Consider the following 23695-nt stretch of genomic DNA (forward strand, 5'->3'; position numbering starts at 1 on the left):
GGAAGGAGCGACAAGAGTTAAAGTCATCTCTGACTACTGTAGGAAGAAACTTCACTATACCTTGTTGGTCACATAGCCTTAAGATAGTCCAGTCGTGAGCCACGACTAAGCCATTTTCACTGCCTGTCTCGTTTATTAACAACTTAAGTTTTGACGCACTTTGATGTCTGTAGTCCTCTTCCTTCAAACCCAGTAGAACTGTCCTGTCTTGGTGGGCTAAGCCCGGTAGCATGCATTAACAACAGTACTGCCATTTCTTGCAATATCTTTCTAAAGTTAGTGACATTTGATATTTTTTCTGAAAGCTTCAGCACCTGGAGTCATGTCATGAAGTCTGAATATCAGCTTTTTATTGAAAGCAGCTGGATTCCCAGTCTTCATAATATGAACTTTTCAGGCTCCAAACCAGAAGCTGACTAAAAAGGGCCTAGCGTTTATTATTTTTCAAGAGCCTCATGATTTCTAAGCTAATTCAATTTTTACAGGATTTGGCTTGTGACTTCAAACTGTTTGATGTTGCTAATTCTGAGCAACTTATTTTGTCACATTTTTGATGACTTCTTGCTTTAAGTGTTCCCAAATAGCTGGTGACTGAGGTAATCCACTTGGAGAAGTTTCAGGCATTTTACACTAGTGCAAATATCATCTGTTCTGAAAATACTCTGAAGTATTAAAGGTGTTTTCAAGTTTAATATAATGAGATTTGATTATGGTTAAATAAAGCTTAATTTGGCAGCAGCTATCAAAAGGAGAGTGGATACTAAATAATTTATCAGTGTATTTACTCAGTGATGAGTTTCAAGTAAAGTCAGTTGAAAAAGGAGAAACAGAAAAGTGTCTTCCAACACAGAAAATATAAAAAACCTACTACCATCTCACAAAACTGATACAAGAAAGATGTGCATATATAGGAGAAATAAAATGTTTACAAATTTAAGAATGAGGTTTGCTAAATTAATATCCTTTAAATAAGCTATAAGAGAATATTTAAAAAATTTTTTCTATGACTATCTAAAAATTTCTGAAGAGTTCTGAAGAATAGTATTTAAATAAATTGTGCAACAGTATACTTTTGTCTCTCATGCCAGAAATAAGCACATAAGCATCATGACTTAAATACTGTGCACACTTCCTCTTCTGAAAATTAAGTTAAACAGTTTTTCACTTTATAATTTCACAAATTGTAAACTGCAATGCATACTTTAAATACTCAAACTAAGCACAGATAATACAACTGGCCAACACATAGCAATTTAAAGAATGTTCCTCAAAATATCTAATTTCCTTTAAGAAAAACAAAATTAATTTCATATTTACCAACTATCAGAATATTTGCATTAAGGCAAGAATTAATGCATATATGCATATATTAACAAATCATGCAATTTGGATCTACAAATATATTTATTATAAATCTACTCAGGTTTTACACAAATATTCCTACAAATTACAAATGTTAAAGATGTTTAAATTATATGAAATATAGCAAAAAAATGACTAAACTTTTCCTCTGAAGAACAGTGTACTTTAACATTCTTAATTCTTAAACTCACCTTAAATCAAATGTTTGATATAGCTTTCATTCTTCAGTATTCTTGTTTATTCCAAGTTCCAGTGCAAAACATTGTTAATACATTCTTCAGTTAGGTGCAAATTCAATTCTAAGTGATTTCACCTTAAATTAGAGACATCTAGCCTTTTAAAGGTTTAAGTTAATACTGCCCTGGTAAAGCTTTCTTTTCTTTTCTTTTTTTTTTCTTTTTTGTCAAATAAGAAAAGGATTTCAGCAGAACCATTAAGGAGCATCTGGTTGTGACATTTTAATAATTACCCAGGTATTTTATAACTGCTTTGAAAGTGGCTTATGGGTTACTCATCTAAATACTTTGAAAAATAAAAGAGAACATTTGGTTCCTCAAATGCACATGATCAAGTCATTTGCTCAAAACGTCAGAGAGTATCGGCTGAGCACTAGTGAAATACTCAACTTACCAGCAAGCCCTGTATTTGAATGACAATGTACAAAACTCTATACACAAATATACACTCTATACACTCCTGAGAAATATTCCATATACAGCAGTGCATACAATAAAGAGAGCACAATTCATTCATGTTTATAGTAGGTTTTTTTTTTAAATGTAAGAGGGATGCGTTAATTCATTTACAACTCACAATTTTTAACCCCACAGTAAGACATACTTCAAAGGACTCTGCTAAAAACAACCCACGGACAAGCTGAGTCCAAACAATCCAGGGCGTTGCGGGCTTGGCCGTGGGAGGTGCGGAGCGCACGAACCCCTGCCCGGCGTGATCCGTAAAGCTCGTTAAAGCACTGAAAGTGCTTTGTTGAAACAAGGCATTTTGAAGAATCAGGCTACAGAAAAGCAGTCAAAGTGGTTCGAAACTAGAAAAACTAATCTCAACCTTCTTCCGAATGGGGAGGAAGGGCATTCAGCTCCTCACAGGATCGAGCCAGGGGTAAGAAATCCAAATGCAATTTGATTAGGATTCTGTTGCATCCACAGGGTTATTGCTGGATAACGCATTTGATATGACAAAGCCACTCATGTACTTAGCGAATTAGACATTTATCTTCTCTCCTGTTTTGTACAAAACATGATGTGAAAAATAAACATTTCTTTCATGAAGCGTGCTTTTGTTGAAATAAGTCTTCCTTTGCATACATATATCTTTATCTTAAAATAAGTAAAATCAAAAATATTTATTCGAAAACTAATCCATTGAAAATGTCCTAATATTTCAAGCTTCCTTAGAAAACATAACACACCATGCACTCATCCTCTATGCATTTTTCAGCACCATTTGCTAATGTTGTGGAAGTTCTATTTTGTATCCAAACTATGCAAACTCAGAAATGAATCTTTCCTCTTTGTTGCAGAAAGACTTACTAGCAACCTATTCTAGTCCACGGGCATGTGTCCAAGTGTGTTATGTCCAACAATCTATGACAAACTTGGGCCAGAAGAAAGTTGCATGCCAACATATTAAATTTCATTTGAAAAAAAAACCCTCTCTTTACCAAAACATATTAGCCTATCTTGACACAAGTATCTGAAAATAAGGCATCTGTTCTGAAAGCAGTATTTGACTCTCCAAAATCCTGCACTTAAAATTGCCTAAAGAGTCTTAATCTTTGTCCACAGTGCCTACTTATTAAGTAAAAAATTCATAATTCACAAGAAGCAGAAAGATACACTTATTACAACTTAAAAGTTATATTGGCTTAGTGATAACTATTCAGACTGGTACCTACAGTTGGTGAAAGCCGAAAGAGTTTTGTTTGGAAAGCTGAAAAAGTTTAACTTAGTCAGAACTGATTATTTGCACAAAAAAGTACAGTACAGTACTGACTACTGTACAGTATTGTACAGTAAAGTACAGTACTCACTACTCACTACATTCTTGCCTAAGAGTTCCAGTGATCCACTGAAGGAACATAAATATTAGCCACAAACAAGCAACCTCAACAACAACAAACAAAAATTCAAAGCTGTCAATGATTTACAAATAAATTGCATACTGAAAATGATTCACTTGTTTATAAGTAAAAATTAAGGAAACAATTTCACACAATCAAAAAATGCATTTGATGTATAATTCTAAGTGGAAGAGCACAGAAATTCATTGCAATTATTCCTAAAAGAGAAGACAAAACAGATTTCTGATTCCTTGTGCAATCTATTTCAGAATCATCCTGCTACAGTTCAGTTTTGACCCCACTGACTTTAGTTTTCCTCTTCTGTACTAAGTTGGTCTATATTCATGAAACTCTGTCATACAACAGTCAGGATCCAAACTCCAATGCTTTCCGTGAGGCTTTTTGCTATCTCCATGTCACATTTGTGTCAGTTTGTACTGTTTTCTTAGGCATACATTAAAACAGCCTGTTGCTTTTTATTTTCTCCAAGCAGAGGAAGAAGAGTTTTGAAAAAACATTTTAATTGAATATGACAAATTTATGAAAGAATGACTGTACTAGAAAGTTAGAAATGTATTTTAAAATTAAATATAAAAAGTAATTATGTTCTGCACATAGTAGTAAAATACCAGGAATATGCATGTTGTACTTATCTGAATGTGAGCCTAGTATTATTGTGGCACAAATCCATGAGTGCAGATATATTTAGTGATATTTAGGTTTAGAAAAGATGTTAAAAAATTCCAGTTCTCTACACTAAGTGGTGCACCTACAGTAATGCAGAATATTCTTGCAGTAGAGAGAGCTCTGTAACTAGACCAAGCATATTTCATTCAAATGCAAACATGGATCTTTTCACAGAAAAAGCCTGTCAAAGTCATTTTCAAATCACAGACATGAGTATGATCATTTAAAAATGATAGTTTTTAATTACTGGGATGAATACGGTTATAACATATCCGATTTGGATAACAGAGAAAACTGAAAATTGATCTTTAAAACCTCAAGGAAAGTCAATGACAATATTGCAGATATTCGTTGTGTTTTTTTTTTTAATAGTGTCTTTAGCATTCTTAAAAGCATGGTTTAAAAGTTTAGTATCTTCTAATGATTTCCTTCCTGCTTTTTCTGTTGTGCTCCGATTTCCACAGAAAACCTGTTTTAGAGCCTTAGTCACAACAATAGCTTTTTCAGTAATATTCTTTGTGATATTTTTCTCAGGATAAGTATCAATATATGTATTTAATTCAGGACTAAAATCATAAAACAGGTTAATCAAAGTTCTTAATTTTCTGGTTTCAGCTGAATTCTCTCCTAGACAGTCTAGTGGAGACAGAGATGGAGAGGGAGGAGCAAGGGAAGCTTTAGAAAAAATACACAGTTGTTCTAACAAATTCTCTACTTCTTCTGGTGCTTGAGATGTTGCTGTCTAGATTTCAGCCAATCCAACATGCCCCCTGAAATGCAGATTTTGTTTAACGTTGGTAGGTGCATTCTCTACTGCTTTTTGTAATGTTTCAATTATTCTCAAGACTTCTTTGCCTAGAGGTTCATGTTCCACCTTCTTAAATTCATGCAGCTTTTTTCATCATTTCATTAGCAGGTTTTGGATTTTCAAACTTAATAGTGGTATTTACCACTTCTTTCTTAATATTCTTTAAAGTTTTCGCTAAGCTCATTTATTAACTCATCAAAAGACTTATTTATTTTTCTTTTTTTGTAGCAACAGTCTGAAATATTAAGGCTAGCTTTTTCAGTGGTGCTTTCAACTGTGTAGATTCATAAGTACGCAACACAACAGAAACATCTGGCTCAGCCTGGAGTGTCAAAAACGATGGAGTTGTAGAGGGAATAGATCTTCCTGTAATTGCAAAGCTTTTAAGGTTTTTTTGCTTTTTAACATGCTTTCTGTATATTTTTAACCAAAGAGAATCTAGTGTATCATTAAAAGAATTCTGCCCTTCTGGGGGTATAATGGCTGTATGCTTTGGTGGTGGGCCCTGGGTGGGAACACCTTGCATTACATGCCGCAGCATGTCCACAAGGCTCTTCAGGATTTCCTCTTCTTTATTTGTTTCTGTCCTGGATGAAGTTGTTTGAGATGCTGCAAAAGAAAGATTATTAAATAGTTTCAAGTTGTGCATTCAAGCAAATGTCAAATGTACATTTGCTTTGTTCACCTTTTGGTCAATATCACAAATACTACAAACTTTAGTACAAATGAATATTAAAAGTAGTCTAGCAAAAGTGCATACTTACAGAAAATCCATTAGTTTTGCCATACTAAATAATAACCCTCCTTTCTTGAATGGATAAATAATGCAGTGAATTCTCCAGGTCACTCTGCTTCTGCAGTGAAATGGAGTTCTGCCACACCGCTCTTTAAAGTTGCGGCTTTTACGCCCTTGGTTCACAGATTGTGAAATACGACCCTGGAAAGCCTTCCTTAAGAGTTAATTGGTTTGAAATAGGTCCTACTGTTTAGCATCCAGATGAACTGTATGGCTTTGTAGTGAATGTCCACAGAATTACAGCTGTGAAATGGAAAAGTTCTTACCATGGACTGCAACACTGTCTGTTCCTGCAGCTGAAATCTCAGTAAACAAGAACGGATGCACTATCATGTGTCACACACAAAGTTAACTTTAATCACAGAAGGACTTTCAGCTCATTAAAGTGATAACACTCAGCAACATATTATCCCACCAAATTTTTTTTAAGTCCAAATGAAGACAAACTACTGGGGAAAAAAATGGTGGGTGGGTGGGTGGCAGTGTGTGTGGGGTCTTTAATCGAAACATTATGCCTAGGGAAGCCTGGAAACTCAAGGTTACCATTTTTAGGAAAAAAGCAATCAAACCATGCCAATAAAAAAACATTACATTAGCAAATATATTCTTTACAATACTTGCAACTCAAATTTGCTTTTCCTTTACATGTACTGGGGGGGGGGGGAGAATATAGGCTTTTACAAGTTCAAAAATGTCTAAATCCAACTTGTAAATGAACAGTAGCACAGTACACACAGTAGCACCAAAACAGTGAGTAATCAATCAGAAAAAATTTTAGCTTTAAGCCAAAGGAAAAAATAAATGAGACACAGGATATGAAGGACACCAAATGCTAATTGCATCCATCTGGGACAGGGAAGATCCTTTTGGTTATGGAATCTCTGACATTCTGTGGTCACACACATAAATAAATATACGTTTCAAAGTCCCCTCATTAAATTTACCTTTATGCATTTAGCATTCTTGAAATTATACTGCAGAGCTAAAAGAAAGATTTTTTAGAAACAATCAGCACAACACATAAGCAACAATGTGATCTCGATTTGATACATAGGCTTAAATTTGCTGTTTTCTTACTTTATAATTTTCTCTTTGAAAAAAAAGTTGTCAGGTCATAATGGTTCTGGTAAAGAAAAACTGCAAAGTTAAATTGTGAAAGAACAAAAGAGATTGTTTCTTTTTTATAGATATATTTTTTATGTTTTGTAGATAGGTTTCTTTTTTTATAGATAGGTCCACTGGAACTTCTACAGAAATTTTTCTTTTCTGAAGTTATAATATCAGAATATAATATCAGAAGATCAGATCCTCTACAAACAAAGGGAAAATGAAGGAATGATTTTCCCAATGTAGCATCTTAATAAAGATATTACACTGAAGCATCCTATCTCGTGACTCAAGACAGTCCAACCACTTCCAGTGGACACCTGTAAAGCCTTACTATTGACCTTCCAGGTAACATGACACGTCTGCTTTTCCAGTGCCATGCTGCCCTCATAACCCCCCAGGTACATATCTGAAAGCATTTAAAAGTCTGCAAAGGTTTAAAAGTTTATTTTGGGGGACTGACTTCGACCTTAAATAATATGTTCATCCTTACAATTTCAGAGTGAATTTAGAAATAAAGCTGGTTGCACCTTGCCTTTCTGAAACTATGAGCTCAGAAAATCTTAGCAATACAAAAGGGCAATCTGGGGGAAAAAAAATACATAAAATGAAATAGAGAAATAAGATCTTATCTTCTACTTCTAGATAAAGGAGCTGTGCAAGTTTCCATCTCAGCTATTAGGCAACTTACACATCAGAATACCACTAGTGAAAGATCAGTATGCATTTTTATAACTGCTTTTATGATGTGATCAATTACAACATCTATTTTATTATCTAGATCATTTAAAAATTGCACTTCAGTAAGACTCAAAAACTAAAAAGACACACCAAAGGGAAAAAGGTCAAAGACAATATTAAACCTTGAAGCTTAAGATTGTGTTACAGTAACTGCTCAATCTAAAAAAATTCAAATTATTTCCTAATTCTCAAGTTTTCTGAGATAAAAACAATGTAAAATAGCATGAATTTCACAGTTAAAACCTTCACAGTTATTCAGGAACCAAAAGCTAGAAACAGAGTCGCAAACTCTTAAAAAAATCAAATTTCAATTTTATACAAACATGTATTTGCTAAAACATGTGTGCGATTTGTTCTAAAAGAACACAAATAAGCTTCTGGCTTTCTCCCGTCTTTCATGAGGCTTCATAATACCTTCATATGTACATAATAAATGAGATTCTATAACTTCTTCAGCTAAAACCTTATTTATAGAACAGCATCCGCACAATAAATTATATCTGGAACTAAGGCTGAGACCACAAAGGAAAATAAATCTGACCTTTGATGTCAAAGAACTTCCCTCACATGATCCATTCTCTAATAAGTGATGTTTTACAGAGACGCTCACGCAGTGCTTTCAACAGCATAGAATTTTCTAACTAATTTCATCGTTTGGATGAACAATCTTAATGATGAAAAATTAATCTGAGAAGAGGGGAAAAAAATATAGCTATTTCCCTACTCAAGCAATGGGAGAATTTGAAAATCCAAGGAATCTCAAAGGGTTTACAATAGAGAAAGTATACTATTAATTCATTTTTGCCTGTGGAATTAGAAACAAAACAAAACATCCCAATTGTAATCCAGGAGACGGAAAGCCTCTCTGGTGACTACACCAATTTGTCATCTCTGGAGGACAGATGTCAATTGGAAAGAGAAGACGACGACCCAGGCTGTCAAGAAGAATATTGATTTCTACTCAGCTGTCTTCTTTAAGATTTCTGCCAAACCTCCCCAGAATAGCAATTCACACCGGAGCAGAAGACCCATCAGAGGTGACTTGACATTGTATCTTCTCGCCCATAAGCTTACCAGAAAGGTCTTCTATCCATAGAAGCGGCAGTTATCATACTACAAAACATGCTCACAGACTAAAAGTTGTCAGCTGGGAACTAAAAACCATAGCTATCATACGTACTGATTTCTTAAATGTCTAAAGAAAAAAGGTATTCCCTCTCTTCCGTATCAATAGAGAAGATCCACAAATACTACAATCAAGTAAACCGCCAGTGCAATGGAAATAATATAAACTCTGGTGGCATCTGCAAGTGCCTTCTGCTCTTTCCAAGCGTCCCTCCCGCCTCAGTTCCAGCACACAGCTTCCCGCTGCGTTTTCAGGGCTGAAACAGCCCTAAGTTTTTATCATGTTGGGAACAGTATATGCAAACCAGGAAAGGTTTCAGGTAATAGATGCCCCTTAGCAGGTTTATCTTGCGTTCCCCTGAGGTACAAACACTTGTTTTAACAGTTCTACTCAGAAGTTTGTGGAGTTAATTTTAAAATGTTATTACCCTGCAGGAGGCAAAGCCCATTATTATTTTATTTCTGTACATTTTTCTATAATGATTAAATATTTAAAACACACATTCCATAGAAAGGTACAGAAAAAAAACTGTGTGAAAAAGCCATAGATCTATGCTAGTTCATTCAACCTCAGAGCAAGAATGTAATTTTTTTTTTGTCTTATCTAACAAGTCAGCAAACAAGCAAAGAGAAAAAGGTGGTTTGTGCAGCATAACTAGCACGAGCAATGGATCCATGCAGGCACAGGAACAATTAACCACCAGACACAGTCCTCTGCACTAAACAGAAATACCAGATCTCTTCTGCATCCACCCCTTCCAAAGGTTTAAAAGTGATAGGACATGGCAGAGCGTGAGTGCAGCCTGGGATGCATTTAGGAGCTTCCCTCGGGCTGGCGAGGAAGGTGGGAGATGCACTTCGCTCCCCTTGACGGCGCTCGTTACTAGCTGACAGTGGCCGGGCGGTCGCGAGCGGGCTGCACGCAGGCTGCGTCTCCCACCTCGCTGTCCCGCTCATCGACTTCCAGACGCGGTGCTGAAGTCAAAGTAACACGTACGATATCATTCCTGACAAATTACTGATTGCTGAGAGAGGAGTTATTATTCTGATCAACAAAAGACTGTAACGCTATTACTAAGCAAATGCTTGGGCTTTGGAACACAGCAAAACACTTTCGCTGGAAGAAGTGAGAAGCTTTAAAATAACCTTTTAAAACATCTGAGAGCACTGTTTCAAGTCGTTCCTAATTTACATTTCTGCTGATGTTAATTCCATGCCAATCACAGTAATTTACAATGGTGACTAAAAAACATATATATATATATATATATTCAAGCATGAATTGAAATGGTTTTGCTTTTGTCTGAGGACCTCTCATCTACGATTGGTAATTCTACCAGATATCTGCGGCTCAAGGAAAAAAAGAGAATAAATTGAAGAAATATGTAGCACACGCAGTGAAGAAAATGAAATTAAAAAGGCGCATTAGTAATGGGAGACGGAGCCCGCGGGGAGAGGCCGGGCCAGCCGCTGCCCCCCTCGCACGCCTCCCCTCCCAGCGGCAGGAAAGCTCGAGCGTTCTCACTAGGCTGCTGCTTCCAAAACGGGCCGTTTTCGGACGGGCCGTTTCCCTGAGGGCCCCGCACGACGCCGTGGAGCGACGAGGCCTCACCCACGACGGGGGGGCGCAAACGCGGGGTTTTCTAGAAGCGCGCGGAAGCGGCGGGGCGCCGAGGCGCCCACAAGCACCGTGCGGAAGGGCCCGCGAGCAGGCGCGGCAGGAGGGCGCCTCGCGCCAGCCCCGCCGCGCTGACTCACCGCGGGGCGGCGGCAGGCTGAGCGCCGCTGCCGGCAGCAGGAGCTGCCGCCGCCCCCTCCGCGCGACGCGGCCGCCACGCCCCCCCCCAACGGCCGCCACGCCCCCCCCAACGGCCGCCACGCCCCCCCCCCAACGGCCGCCACGCCCCCCCCCCAACGGCCGCCCTCCTCCCCCCGCCCAGCGCTCGCGCCCTCACATGCGCGCACACACCGGGCCCCTTCCCCAGCCGGGTTGGGTTGGGGGGGAGAAATGGGCACCGGGCCCCTTCCCCAGCTGGGTTGGGGTTGGGGTTGGGGGGGGTGGAAACGGGCACCGGGCCCCTTCCCCAGCCGGGTTGGGGGAGGGGGGGAAACAGGCACCGGGCCCCTTCCCCAGCCAGGTTGGGGTTGGGGGGGAACAGGCACCGGGCCCTTTCCCCAGCCGGGTTGGGGTTGGGGTTGGGGGGGGGGGGGGAACAGGCACCGGGCCCTTTCCCCAGCCGGGTTGGGGTTGGGGGGGGGGGGGGGAAACAGGCACCGGGCCCTTTCCCCAGCCGGGTTGGGGTTGGGGGGGAACAGGCACCGGGCCCTTTCCCCAGCTGGGTTGGGGTTGGGGGGGAACCGGGCACCTGGCCCTTTCCCCAGCCGGGTTGGGGGGGGGGGGGAACTGGTCACCGGGCCCTTTCCCCAGCCGGGTTGGGGGGGGGGGGGGAACAGGCACCGGGCCCTTTCCCCAGCCGGGTTGGGGGTGTGTGTGAAACGGGCACCAGATCCCTTCCCCTCCTCACCACAGTTCTATTCGTACCTGCAGCTTCTCATGCACCAGCTCCAGCCCGCGCAGTCCTGCTGCTCGCTCGGGAAAAATCGCCTGCCCCAACGCGCTGCCAGCCACGCGTCCCACGCTGCAGCGTGCACAGAGGTGACAACGGCACCAACTCCCCTGCCACATGCCACCCTCTAGGCTTTCCACTTCTTCGCACCACCGCCCTTCCCAGGCCGCAATGGCTGAGGGCAGCGGCGGTGCGCTTGGTAAAACTCGGATCTGCTCAGTGCATGGTAGCAAGAGCCAGTAATTTAGGCCTTGCCTTTTTAATCCAGCAATTCAGGCATGCATTTTCCATGCACAGAACTCAGGGATAACGTGCGCGAGCACAGCACAGTGCAAATACAAAATTGCATCTACCAAATTCAGTCCTGCCTGAACACGAATCTTTGGGTTGAGTCCTGTGGTCTGGCATGGAGGAGCACATTAAATATGTTCCATCAGGCCTAAAAAATATAGCATGTGTATATTTTAGCCATACATTGAAAAAATTATGGAAGTACATTTAAATCTTGGTACTCTTGTGATTCTCTAATATCGCACATGTAATACGGTGAAACCAAAGCATTTTTAGGACGCAGAATCCAAATTTGAAACTACTGCAATCAGAATTTACTGCAATTAAGATTGAGAAATATATCTAGCTGAAGTCAGATGCAAGACTAGTAATATCTGCTTCAACTGTAACACTGTGGCCTACTGTTATTGATTAAGCCTGTGTCCTTCAAGAGATACTTCGGGAAAACCACATAGTGATTTTCCTAACCCTGAGGTACTGTTTATTGGTATCACACTTTTCCAGAGAATTTGGCCAAGGGATCAAAAAAACTCCTACTATCTATATGTAAATAGTGCATTTTAATAAAATGCAGTTAGCTCCTATAGAGTTTTATGTTAGAATACAGTCAAAGTTAAAAGGCAACCAGTCTCAATTCCAACATTCCCCATAGCCTATGTCATTTTGGAAGATGAAGGAAAACATAGTCAGAACAGTAACCTAGACATGACGTGGTTTAAACTCATCGACTGTGCTACAGCTGCATGAATTCACAACAGACTGATTAACAGGTAACTTCAAAGGCATGTTCCATCGCCTCACCTGAGCTCGACGCTGCCGTGCTGATCTGTGGCTAGGCCACCACGTCTCCCCTTCCTTCTCCCTCCCTCCCTCCCTCTTCTCCCGGTTCCAGCAAAGGGCCAGCACCTCACCGTACACACGTGCTGCATGTGCTGGGAGCGTGATGGGGACACCAGCATCAGCTTTGTGCTGCAGCCTCTACCAGGGGGTGAATCCCTCCAAGAAGTCCTGGCTCTCCAACGAAATCAGATGAGTTGGAATATAGGATTAATGAGGGACTTGGGAAGGAGGGAGAAGTCCACACACACCCCTACATTTGACCCCTTGTCCAAAGCATTAGTGGTACTAGGTTAGTTGATTATATTGCGATTTACTTCTAAGTATGTTAAAAGAATCAAATAATATTGCCCATCATTAGCTACTATTTTTCAAATGATTGTTCTGGTTAACATATCACTTAGGAAAGAAGATGATGAATTAGAGGTGGTTGCAACTATTTTAAATTGAGAATGATTTAGTGCAGCAGTAATTCAGCTATTAGTCAATATTCACAGCAGTTGGTTAAAATCCTGAAAGAATTTTATATAAAAAAAGTGGTAGTAACAAGAGTCTAGGATTGCTCGTTTCTACCATAGCTAACAATATTCTCATAACAGATCTCTCTTGGCAAGTGATGGCTACTGAATGGTTAAATAGGATAATGTATCTGAAATATGAGGAATTATTTTCTTATTTAAATGTATATTGGAGAAGTGCACTTCACAGAGAGTGCCTTGGAACATATTTCTTTACAGGGTATGGACACGACATTAGCACCTTTCTAAGATGAATTGCATTTAGTATTTTATATTTAAAAAGTCACCACTCTTTTTGTGACCTCTGTAAAGAAGCCACAACAGTCTGTTAAAACTTAATGGCATTTTTTCATCAGCTCTGGCATTACATGATGTGCAGCAATAGAAAAGGATTGCTGCAGAAATACAAGCAAGTTATGTGCACCCTTAAAATGAGGGGAAGAAAAGACGCCATCATGAAAATGAGTTGCTATTCACAACTTCCATTAAAATTTCACTATTGCAATGGGACAGAAGGCATCAAAAAGATGTTTAAAATAAGCTTTCTACTCGATGGATAGTCTCAGAAAGTTTGATCAAGAGGAATTAGTACATCACAGGAATGGACATTCTCTGGGCAGTGATGATTGCAGCAAGGTATTTAGTTTGGCAGAGAATGCAGGGCTGATGCTGCCTGAGGAAAAATGGACTACAAGCATTTATATTTAAAGAACAGTGGGAATAGAATCAAGGAGACATTAGCAGGAACTGACAGAAAAAAAGCAATCTGTGGATACTGAAAAAGATAGAATCTGCACTGAAACCTGGCAGTGCAGACACAGTGACTAAATGCTATTTCTCACACTGTAGAGCTATTTCTAGGCTGTGAAAGAAATCCTCTAGGGGGAGTCAGAAAATTGTTTAAAAGATTTTTCCCTTTCAGTCTGATAATACCAACAGACTGAGGGATCATGAGCCATTCCACAAAGAAAAATAGTAATTAAAGAACTCCCCTTCATTAAACGAGGAATATTTAGAGCACAGTAGAGACAAAAAGATGCACAGACCAAACAAACATTTACACACAGAAAGACAGGCGCTGGTATGGCAAACTGCAGACCAAAAGGAAATCTGCCTCTCCAGAGGACTTCAAAGACGACGTTTTCACCTGTCAAGAGTTTTTTGGAAATAAAACCCATGCAAGCCAAAGGGGCTGCAGGGATGAAAGCCTTGCCGTGACACTGCCAGGGCGAGCGCAGCAGAACAAAGCGAGGGTGTGGGAGGCGCAGGGTCGGCCTGCCAAGGTCAGGCCTGTCAGTCGGCAGAAACGTAAGATATGCCATTTTAGAGCTGCCTGCATCAGCTTTTCCAAGTTCCTGGTTCAGCCACCAGATATATAAGTATAGTAAATATTTAATTAGAAAGAAGTATGGCCAACATAGCATCACTGCTTGTTTATGGAAGCATTTTAAATTATTTTAAATTGAAAAGTGAATTTAGCCCCCTTAAAAATTACAGCTGTTGTAAATCACTTGGAAAAAACGCAGTCTCACTTTTTTTCCTGAAAAAGTTATGAACAATTTCATTATAACCAGAATTTATTATCCACATTTTGACAGGACACTTTTAATCTATTGCAAAATTTATGTCTGTGATTTCACTAACACTTCTTTAGCTACTTAACTTTATGTATGTGAGATGTCCCAGGAAAATCAGTGGAAACCGATGTGTGTTAAAATGGGATTTCTGTTCCAGGAGAAATACTAGATATTTCTTCCTCTCTCTCTTTTTCTTTTTTTTTTTAAATCAGGATGAAAAGTTGATATTGCAAAACTAACAAAATAAAAAATAGATGAGAATCAAAAGTTTCATTTAAGATTCTTCAAAATGAATTTTCTAAAATGTTTCTTTCACTTTGATGTCTGTATTTCAAAACCGAGCAGAAAACAGACTGACCGAACTACTAGTCTGTGGCGTCCAAGGCACTGCTGTTGCTAGGGTGGTCTTATGTTAGAACCGGAGGCAAGGGGAAATGGCTGTTCCTGGCAGCACATTTGACAACAGTTGTCAAATCCCCCCCTGTGAATACCCAGGCAACAACTCCTGCAAACCAGCGCCGCACCCACGGGGAAGGAAACTCTTAAGAATAGCTGCGACCAAATGGCAATTCCCTATGTGGCTGACAGAGTTGTTCCAAATGCGGCACCTGGCTGGAAATACTGAAATAAGAACCACTTCAAAATATTGAAAATAACAGTAACATCAGAAGTCTGAAAGTCAAACAAGACCTTTTATGCTATCAAACATAAAAATGAAATAGGAAAAGCAAAACAAAACATGGTTTCAATTTTTGAAGATTTTACATTTTTCCCAAACTTTACTGAAAAATCAACACATTCATTTTAGAAATCAGATGCTTTGATGGGAAACTTGTATAGAAGTATTTTGACCCACTCTAGTATAGTTCCTAAAATAAATCAGTGAGAACTTGGATCCTGAGATGTTCTTGCCACCAGAAAAACAATTGGAGTGGATATGGTATCCATTCCAGAGAAAAGATTTTGAAATTTTTACTGCTTTCCTCCAACAGTAAAATTTCTTCTCATTGAGAGAAGAGAATCGGCAGTTCGGCTCTGGCCTACCTATCTTTCAGTTCAGTTAAAACACAGCTAATTTTAAAAAAAATGTAAGGACATCCCTTTAAACCAGGTATCATTCAGGAGATGGATGGGGCTTGATACCGCTGTCAGGTACCTCTCAGCACGTGGAGTGCTTCCAGGAGTACTCCAAGGGCTAGGTGGCAGCACTTACGCAGGTTTTACAGAATTGAGAAACAAACAGAGAAGGATAACTTCAATGTGTAATGCTGAGCGTGCCACGCCAGGGGCTACTGCTGGTAGTCACATTACTTTTCACATGCTGATAGATGTAAGCTAAAGGACTAGCCTATTGCAATAGGTGTCCCATCCTCTTCCCCCCCTCTAGGCACCCAGACAACCCACTAATAAGACATAGCTCTGTTCCCCCTCTGTAGATTATGCATCTGCTCATGAAGCACTCCATGAAATACCCACCTCCAAAAGTGCAAGTTTCGTGTATTGCACTGTTTCCGGCAGAGGACTCTGATTCAGAGGAGATTCCCCAAGAACAATCCGTACATCTCTCTCCATTGCTTTTACACTTTTACCTGGGGAACACCCAGCTACTAAAAGCGATGAGCAAGACAAAAGAACGGTCAGGTTCTTCTCCAAGACAGCTCCACGCACGCATCCCTACTGCCAGTGTGGCGCAGGCCGTGGGGAGCAGAGCTAGAGCTCTTGCTCAGTCTGCCTGCAAGTAACCGCTAGGAAACGCGGTGCTCAGGGCCTCTGCGCTCACCCTGCAATGCCCTTTCCCTGGTAGCACCGTGCCCACACATGCCATCAGCACCGATCAAGACAGCCCCAATGAGACCCATTCTGCACGTCACTCTGTCTTGATTTTCTACTTTATTGACTATGATACACTTGAAACGATCGCTGGATTGTCTGCCAAGCACTTCTTCCCTAAAATCCATTCCCCTCCCCTTCTCCCAACCAAAAAAACCCCCCCACCCCTCTCTACACCCACTTTTTCCTAAAGTGTTTTGTTGCAACTCTGCAGTTTCCTCTTGAGTAAGGGAGTTTTATGACGCATCTTACAGAGCACCTCCTACCTTTGCAATACTGTATAATTGGTAAAAGTAAGGCTTTGTCTATATACAGATTTTGTACCAATTCAACTAACTACATTTGTTTGGAAACAAATACAGTTAATTCAATAAAACTTGCTACTGTGAGTGCAATTATACTGGTATAAACATACTGCTATCATTCATGAAATCACTTAACTATAACACTTATAAACAAAGTTAAATGTGCACAAAATTGTGCTTAAAACAGCTCTATATATGACAGACATATGGCTGACATTCTGAAAGTCTTAGTAAAGAGCATGTTCAAATGAACCCATCAGAGTTCTCAAATATAAACTAAGAATCCGAGATAAGAGGAACCCAGACACAGCATTAGTTCCAGCAAACACGTTCAGGCCTCAGCCCCTAACAATTTGCCTATACTTGAAATTTCTTGCAGGTCAGCTTGCTATTTTGTGTTAGGAAGTATCCTGTGTAGATAAACAAAACAATTTGTTAGGAAACAGCTGGTATCTAGAAGCTCTTACGAAACAAGTTTACTGGGACACAGAGGGAGTTTACTAGCAGTCACCCCCAACAGTTGCTGCACCTCTGCCAAATTCTCCACTGTATGTTTGACATAATAATTAGAATTACTTTTCTCTTTTCCCCCCTTGCTATTTGATTAAGTTGGTGGCAAAGCTGCTAATGTCTCTAAATTCCTGGCCAATCTACACCAAAGGAACAAAGGTACAAAACACACTCTCAGAGAGCTTGCTTTGACCAAAACAGAGATAAAAAGTGGAGGAACGGAGGGAAGGCTCCATAAAGCGTGACAGAAGAGAGGACAGAAATGGTCAGTACCTGGCAGGCACACCTGGTAGGGCTGACAGAGACGCAAGACTTTCCTGAATAACACGTTTGTTCTACACTCGCGAAGCAGGCTACAGTCTACATGCATCCAGGGGCCCTTTTCCTCTCAGAAAGAGGACTTTGTGTGTTCCCAGAGTTAGGAACCCTGCCAGTCCCCCAATGGTGGTCAGACAGGCCGTGCATAACACTGGACAAAATACCTCCTCTTGTAAATGAGCTTTAAAACCTATTGTGGAAAGCAAAAAGCCAAGAATACGGGTCTCATCAGCAACCCTTGTGCAATTCAGGAACTCCACTGAAAGCAAACCAACAAACCCTCAAACTATTCTCAAGTTCCTGTGCGTTACTCTGACAAAAATAACCCAAGTTGGGGGACAAACACCTTGTGGTCAGCAGTGCTGGCTCCATTATAAACAGCCCAAGTGATTTATCTGCCAATACCAAACTGGCTAGCTATGGACTTGCAGCTGGAGGGGAGGCAGTAGTAAATATACGTAAATGTTGTGGGGCCACAAAGCAAGATCTGCACAGATTTCTGCAAAAGACATTCCTGAGAACCTGAATTTCTTTTACCATTGCCATATCTACAGCACTTCCATGTCCTAGAGACAGTTTTGTCCCCAAACTATCATTTGTTGCATGAATTTTCTCAAACAAAAGATCACAAAAACAAAGAAGTACATACTTCACATCGGCCCCTCTTCTCAGGTGTCACAGGGTCAGGACCTATTGCCTAATTTTAGGTAAGCCTACAGCAGTCTGCTTGAACTTACCAGTATTAGGAAGGCAGTGCAGATGCACATTTCTTTCTCGCTGTTAGCTACAGCTCGTCTCTACCTTGCAAAAAATCAGAAAATCTGATAGCATGAAACACAAGGCATTGCAGGGATTGTTCAGTTTGACTTTAAGCCCAGATTTCAATTCCCCCCCCAGTACGACTTGTACAATATGCAGCACAGTAATTGTCAGATCACACACAACACAACACCACCCAGTGAACCATGAGATGGCTCATCAGAATGATGAGCACTTGTTTCAAAATGACACCAGGCTGTGTGGCTATACTGTTACCTTAAAAATAGCTTAATCATAACGCATCTCATCTATACAGTACAGACACTCTGCTCTCTCAACAATGGCTGAAAATTAATCCAAACGCTGAGACCTGTGGATGTAGCCTAGGAACTTCTGAAGGGAGTTTCAGATGCACAGTACTTTCAGGAATAAAGCTCTTAAATATCTTGAAGTCTTTGGACAGCACAGCCTATAGGAAGAGAAAACAGACATGCACAGCTAAAGTGAGAGTCGGCCTGCTCAGACAGAGAAAACATTCCAAATCCATTTATTTTGGGGAAAGATTAGATTTTTTTTTTTTTAAGGTTGTGAATCCTCCTTTTGTTTTTAGGGTATACAAAGAAAGTGTAACAGGTTACATTTTGTTTAAAAAGAACAATTCTGTTCTGCCTGCTGAGATCTTACATCAGACGCTGAGGTTCTCTCTCCTGTGGGGTACATGCAGTGAGAATCAGAAAGAGATGGTAGCAAAACTTGATCTGTGAAGGAAATTGCTTTACTGCAGGGGGTTTAAAATTATCTGGTATCTATTTATGTTTATTAACAGAAATACTTTGGGGGAAGCAGTGTTGGCTGAGACTTCAAATCCTTGCCCCTTCAAGCAATGGCTTGCAAAGCTCACAGCCCCCATTCCTGAGTTATCCACAGTCTCCCACAGTAAAAATGGAAGTCATATTTCTGCAAAAATAATGAGGGTTTCTTTTAAACCTTGTTTTTCAGGCATCATAGAAAAGATTAAAATAAAAAACATTACAAACCACTTCTTCCCATTCTGTTATAGGTCACAGCCAAGAACAGCAGCTTTTTGAGAAATATCCATAGAAATGACAGATCACAAAGGAATGAGAGAATTGGAGAAAAAAATGAAACAAAGATAGGCTCTATTAACAAGAAGGAAAAAATAAGACCTTAAAAGGAATTAAAAATATATTTTAGAAGTTTTCTACTTACCTGTTTTCCCACCCGCAAGCCCCCCCCTTTTTTTTTTTTAACTTTATGGTTTGCATCTTAACCAACTTTAGCGCTATTAAATAGTCAAAGAATTAGCTTTGGACCCATCTGTATATTAAAACATCTGAAGGAAAATTAGGCAAATAGCAGCTTTTTATTCAGAAGCCTAGCTCAATTTTAATAGTAGAACAGTGCCATTTACTTCCAGTCCCACCTGTTTTCCCAGAATCTCCACCCCATTAAACTTGCTTGGCAAGATACTGAGCGACAACATGCTTCCCCAATGAAAGACAAGTTAAAAATCACTTCATCATCAGAACATTCATTGGCAGGATATTCCTGAGAGTATTTCACAGCCTGCAGAGGAGTCTAGGAGCTGATTAATGCTTCCACAAGTATTACATGCACCTGATCTATACTTGTATCCCTTTCTGAGGACAGGAGGCCACAAGTCACATCTGGAGATATCTTAATGCTCATCACTCAGATAGCTCATTCACTCTGTTCCTTCTTCTCGCTCTTATTTGAGTGCTGTGGCTAGTCGCTCCTGTCATTCTTAAATCCTTTTGCATCTAGGGTCTGGCAATGATCAGTATCAGTGGAATGACAAATTTTGTAGAAGGGGATTGTAAATCGTATTACCTTTACATTTTCTAACAATAACATCGTGAAAAAGTCAAACTAATTACTTCTGCTCAGAAGCAATGCACCTTTAAATCACATAGCAATGGTAAAAAGAAATTTCAGTACAAAAACCTTAGGTACATATTTACGTAAAATAAAATTAATATTATAATTTAACAAACAGCTGGAATGGTTTTCTTTCCTCCGGATTTCATAGCATATGAATCCCTCCTGGTCCCAACTTGTGCACACTAATAATTTTAGCTTATTCTTAATCACTTCAACTTCTTAAAATCATGAATTGCTAGCAACACTTATCCTGTGCTCTATGCACATAGCCCCTAGGGAAAAGACAAAATAAAGTCTGCTTTGGGTTATATGTTTACTAAATGCATGAAAGATTAACAAACCCAGTTTCTGGAAATCCAGAGATGGAGAATTCCAAAGCCAAAAACATAAGATAAGACCCTGGAAACAGCAGTGGATATGACCAGAAAATTTGTAATGCTAACAAAGCATTGCTGTAACACATTTTTTTCTTGGGCAACAAGTTAAATCACTTTAATAACAAAAATGACATTCACTAGACAGTCACAGTCATCTACACAAAGAGAAAACTATTTTGTTGTTGTTTTTGGAATATCTGACTATGTATATTAGGCAACGGTTTCATTTCAGTGCTAAGTTACAGGCACACTGACAGCCAAGTCGCATATACTTACCTCGAAGCAAGAGTAAATAGGGAGGATAAAAAACATGGTGCAACTTTGTAGCTGCTGTTTGAAGGGGAGGCTGTTGTCCAGAAACACATTTAATTTTCATTCTCCTACCCCGAAAAAAAAAAAAAGGCTAAAATTCTCTCTGCCTAGCAAGTAGGGGAGTCTCTTCTTATTTGTATATGAGGTTCTGAGTGGGAATGACCTGGTTAATTCACAGCTTGTTTCTGAAGACTCCCCAAAACATTACTTTGCTCACTGATCTTCACTTACTCATGAGTCTACTGCATCTGAGGATGAGAGGGTCAAGCTTTGGCCGTGGCAATCCCAAGGATATGGACCCTTCTCCTCCTGCTCCACTTGCCCCTCAGGAAAGCTTATTCCAGTTCTCCTTCTGTAGTGATTTGGAAGTCTGCAGACAGTTTCTGGTCTCCTGCTGAAGCGATGGTATCTGTCACATGCAAACTTGGACTTACTTTTCCTCATCCTCCTGCTGTCTTTTACTCTCCACGTAGGATGGAGATCCCTAAAAGATGCTGGCACAGGCTAGCAACAGAGGACTATTGATTTTTGTATTACCCCACTGAAAGGAGCTAAGTTGGACAGTAAACTACAACTCATCAAGAATTGATTTGTCAAGAGGAGGCTTACCTTGATAAACAGTGGTGTCTTGCAGGGATCTGAGATAGCAGATGATCAAAAAATCACCAGACTGAAACTGTGAAGTTATAAAAGGGCAGAAACGATTCATTTAACCACTTTGAGCTGAGGTGGACTTGCTTGTATCAAGACCTCAATGAAACATGAGGAATCTGACTTGCCTGAACACAGAGGGATTGCCAAAGACATTAAAGGGGACAGCAACAGTAAGGATATCATGAGTCTTTCTCCCTAATTCCAACACTTTATCCCTCAGTTAAGAACAACGGTGTGCCTAAAGCCTTTCTATATCTGCATATTTGATCGTCTCGCTTCAGTTCCTCCTAAAATCTATGCTGTAAATCTGAGGGTTCCCACCTTCAGTTGCAGGGGGATTCTGCTGAAAGAGGATTAGACCACAAGAACAGTCAGCCGGACTGGGAGCTCAGGCGAGCATAACTGACAGACAGACCACACCTAAAAATACGTGCGCATCTAATCAAGACTTAAGTGGAGTGCCTAAACTTTTTTTTTTGTTAAAATTTCCGAAGCTTAATGCACAGGAAGACTCAGTAACAGGAACTAGTGGCAGAAATCTAAAGAACCCCCCCCATAAAAAAATGAAACATTCTCTGTAGATACTTCTACACTCCTGCCTCTCCTCACTCACTGTGTCTGTAGTTTAGATGTTTCCAGATAGTAAGACATTGCTCCATGACTGTAAAGTGAACTTGCGATGGAAGGAGCCCTTCGCAGAAAAATCGTTATTCAAATAGTATCTCCTTTTGCTGAAATTCATTCCCTAGTGCTAGCTTTCAGTCCCCACACGTGCTTCCTTCTCATCAGAGATGCTGAGCAAAGTACTGTGAGTATTTACAGAATACTCAGAAGGAAGGTGGAAAGTTAGAACAATTTGAAGATTAAGTCAAGGGGAAGATGTTTTGCTGGTGACTGTGAAAACTCAAATTAATTGGTGACCTGCTGTCTTCATTTTAGAGGGGAAAAAAAGCCACCTTCAGTATTCTCCCCTAGCTAGTAATACATCAAAATCCCTCTTTTTTACCTCACAGAGTAAAAACCAAAGGTTATTTATATTCATGACAACAAATAATACTTTCCTTGTACTAGGACTTTTCCTGCTACTGGTACTTACCTTCAGTAACCTGTATGCAGAGATGGATCTTTTGATATATGTGACCATATATGTTTGAGTGTTTTGAAAGTTCACAAACATACTAATTAATAAAAAATGCTCAGATTATTTGACTTATTTGTATAATCACTTATCATAAACTTGTGCGTGAATTAGACAGGGGCGCAGTAAAACAAGTACAGGTTATAAAGCAGAATTTGCATGATGAGCACGTACAGAATCACAGAATGGTTGAGGTTGGAAGGGACCTCTGGAGATCATCTAGTCCAACCCCCCTGCTCAAGCAGAGTCACCTAGAGCACGTTGCCCAGGATCGTGTCCAGGTGGATTTTGAATATCTCCAAGGAAGGAGACTCCACAACCTCTCTGGGCAACCTGTTGCAGTGCTCTGTCACCCTCACAGTGAAGAAGTTTTTCCTCATGTTCAGATGGAAATTCCTGTGTTTCAGTTTGTGCCCGTTGCCTCTTGTCCCGTTGCTGGGCATCACTGAGAAGAGTCTGGCCCCATCCTCTTGACACCCTCCCTTCAGATACTTGTACCTGTTGATAAGATCCCCCCTAAGCCTGCATAGGGGGGAGGTTTGTGTTCTGAGCTTCATTCAGAGCACATACAGAATGCTGAGATGCTTTGTACAGTTATTATCTGAAAAGTCTGACCCTGCAATGAATGACACTACAAAAGAAAGCCAAATTATCAAAACTTTTTTTTCCCAGCATTGTAAATTCAGTCGTGTATTTTGCACATCTGATTAAGTAGCCAATCTGCTGCTACGTAAGCAAAGAATTTGTGATCCTGTTTGTACAATGCTGAACTCCAGCGCACAAGAGGGCGAGCTGTGAATATTCTGTGGAGCTGATTTGATTAAATTGTTTTTTTTTGTAATAGCATTTCTGTAAAGTGCTTCCATTTACCCAGACCTAAGTTTAGCTTAAACAGAAATAGGAATACATGATCTGTATGAGGAAAAACCAAGTCAAGTCATACTTGTGTGCGTATGTATACAAGTGTGTATGTGTATAAAATAAAAATATATAATAAACATAATTATGTTAATAATTATGTAAATCATATATATACACACACACCCACCAAGATATAGGGCCTAACCAGACTG

At 40.1% G+C, this 23695-nt stretch overlaps 1 long non-coding RNA gene across 3 annotated transcripts in view; it reads right to left on the reverse strand.

Annotated features, from left to right (window-relative positions):
- Positions 1-3623: 3623 nt before the first annotated feature.
- The window catches only part of LOC106492274 (uncharacterized), a 32829-nt gene continuing 12757 nt past the window's right edge, over positions 3624-23695 (reverse strand). For 2 of the 3 annotated variants that reach the window (XR_010885724.1, XR_010885722.1), the window contains one exon: positions 16513-18687. This is a non-coding gene — a long non-coding RNA (uncharacterized lncRNA). Of the gene's footprint in view, positions 5547-16512; positions 18688-23695 lie in introns of those variants that run through there. The other variant, XR_010885723.1, reaches the window with a different exon arrangement.

Source organism: Apteryx mantelli, chromosome 15, assembly GCF_036417845.1.
Source record: "Apteryx mantelli isolate bAptMan1 chromosome 15, bAptMan1.hap1, whole genome shotgun sequence".
Classification (NCBI taxonomy): Eukaryota; Metazoa; Chordata; class Aves; order Apterygiformes; family Apterygidae; genus Apteryx; species Apteryx mantelli.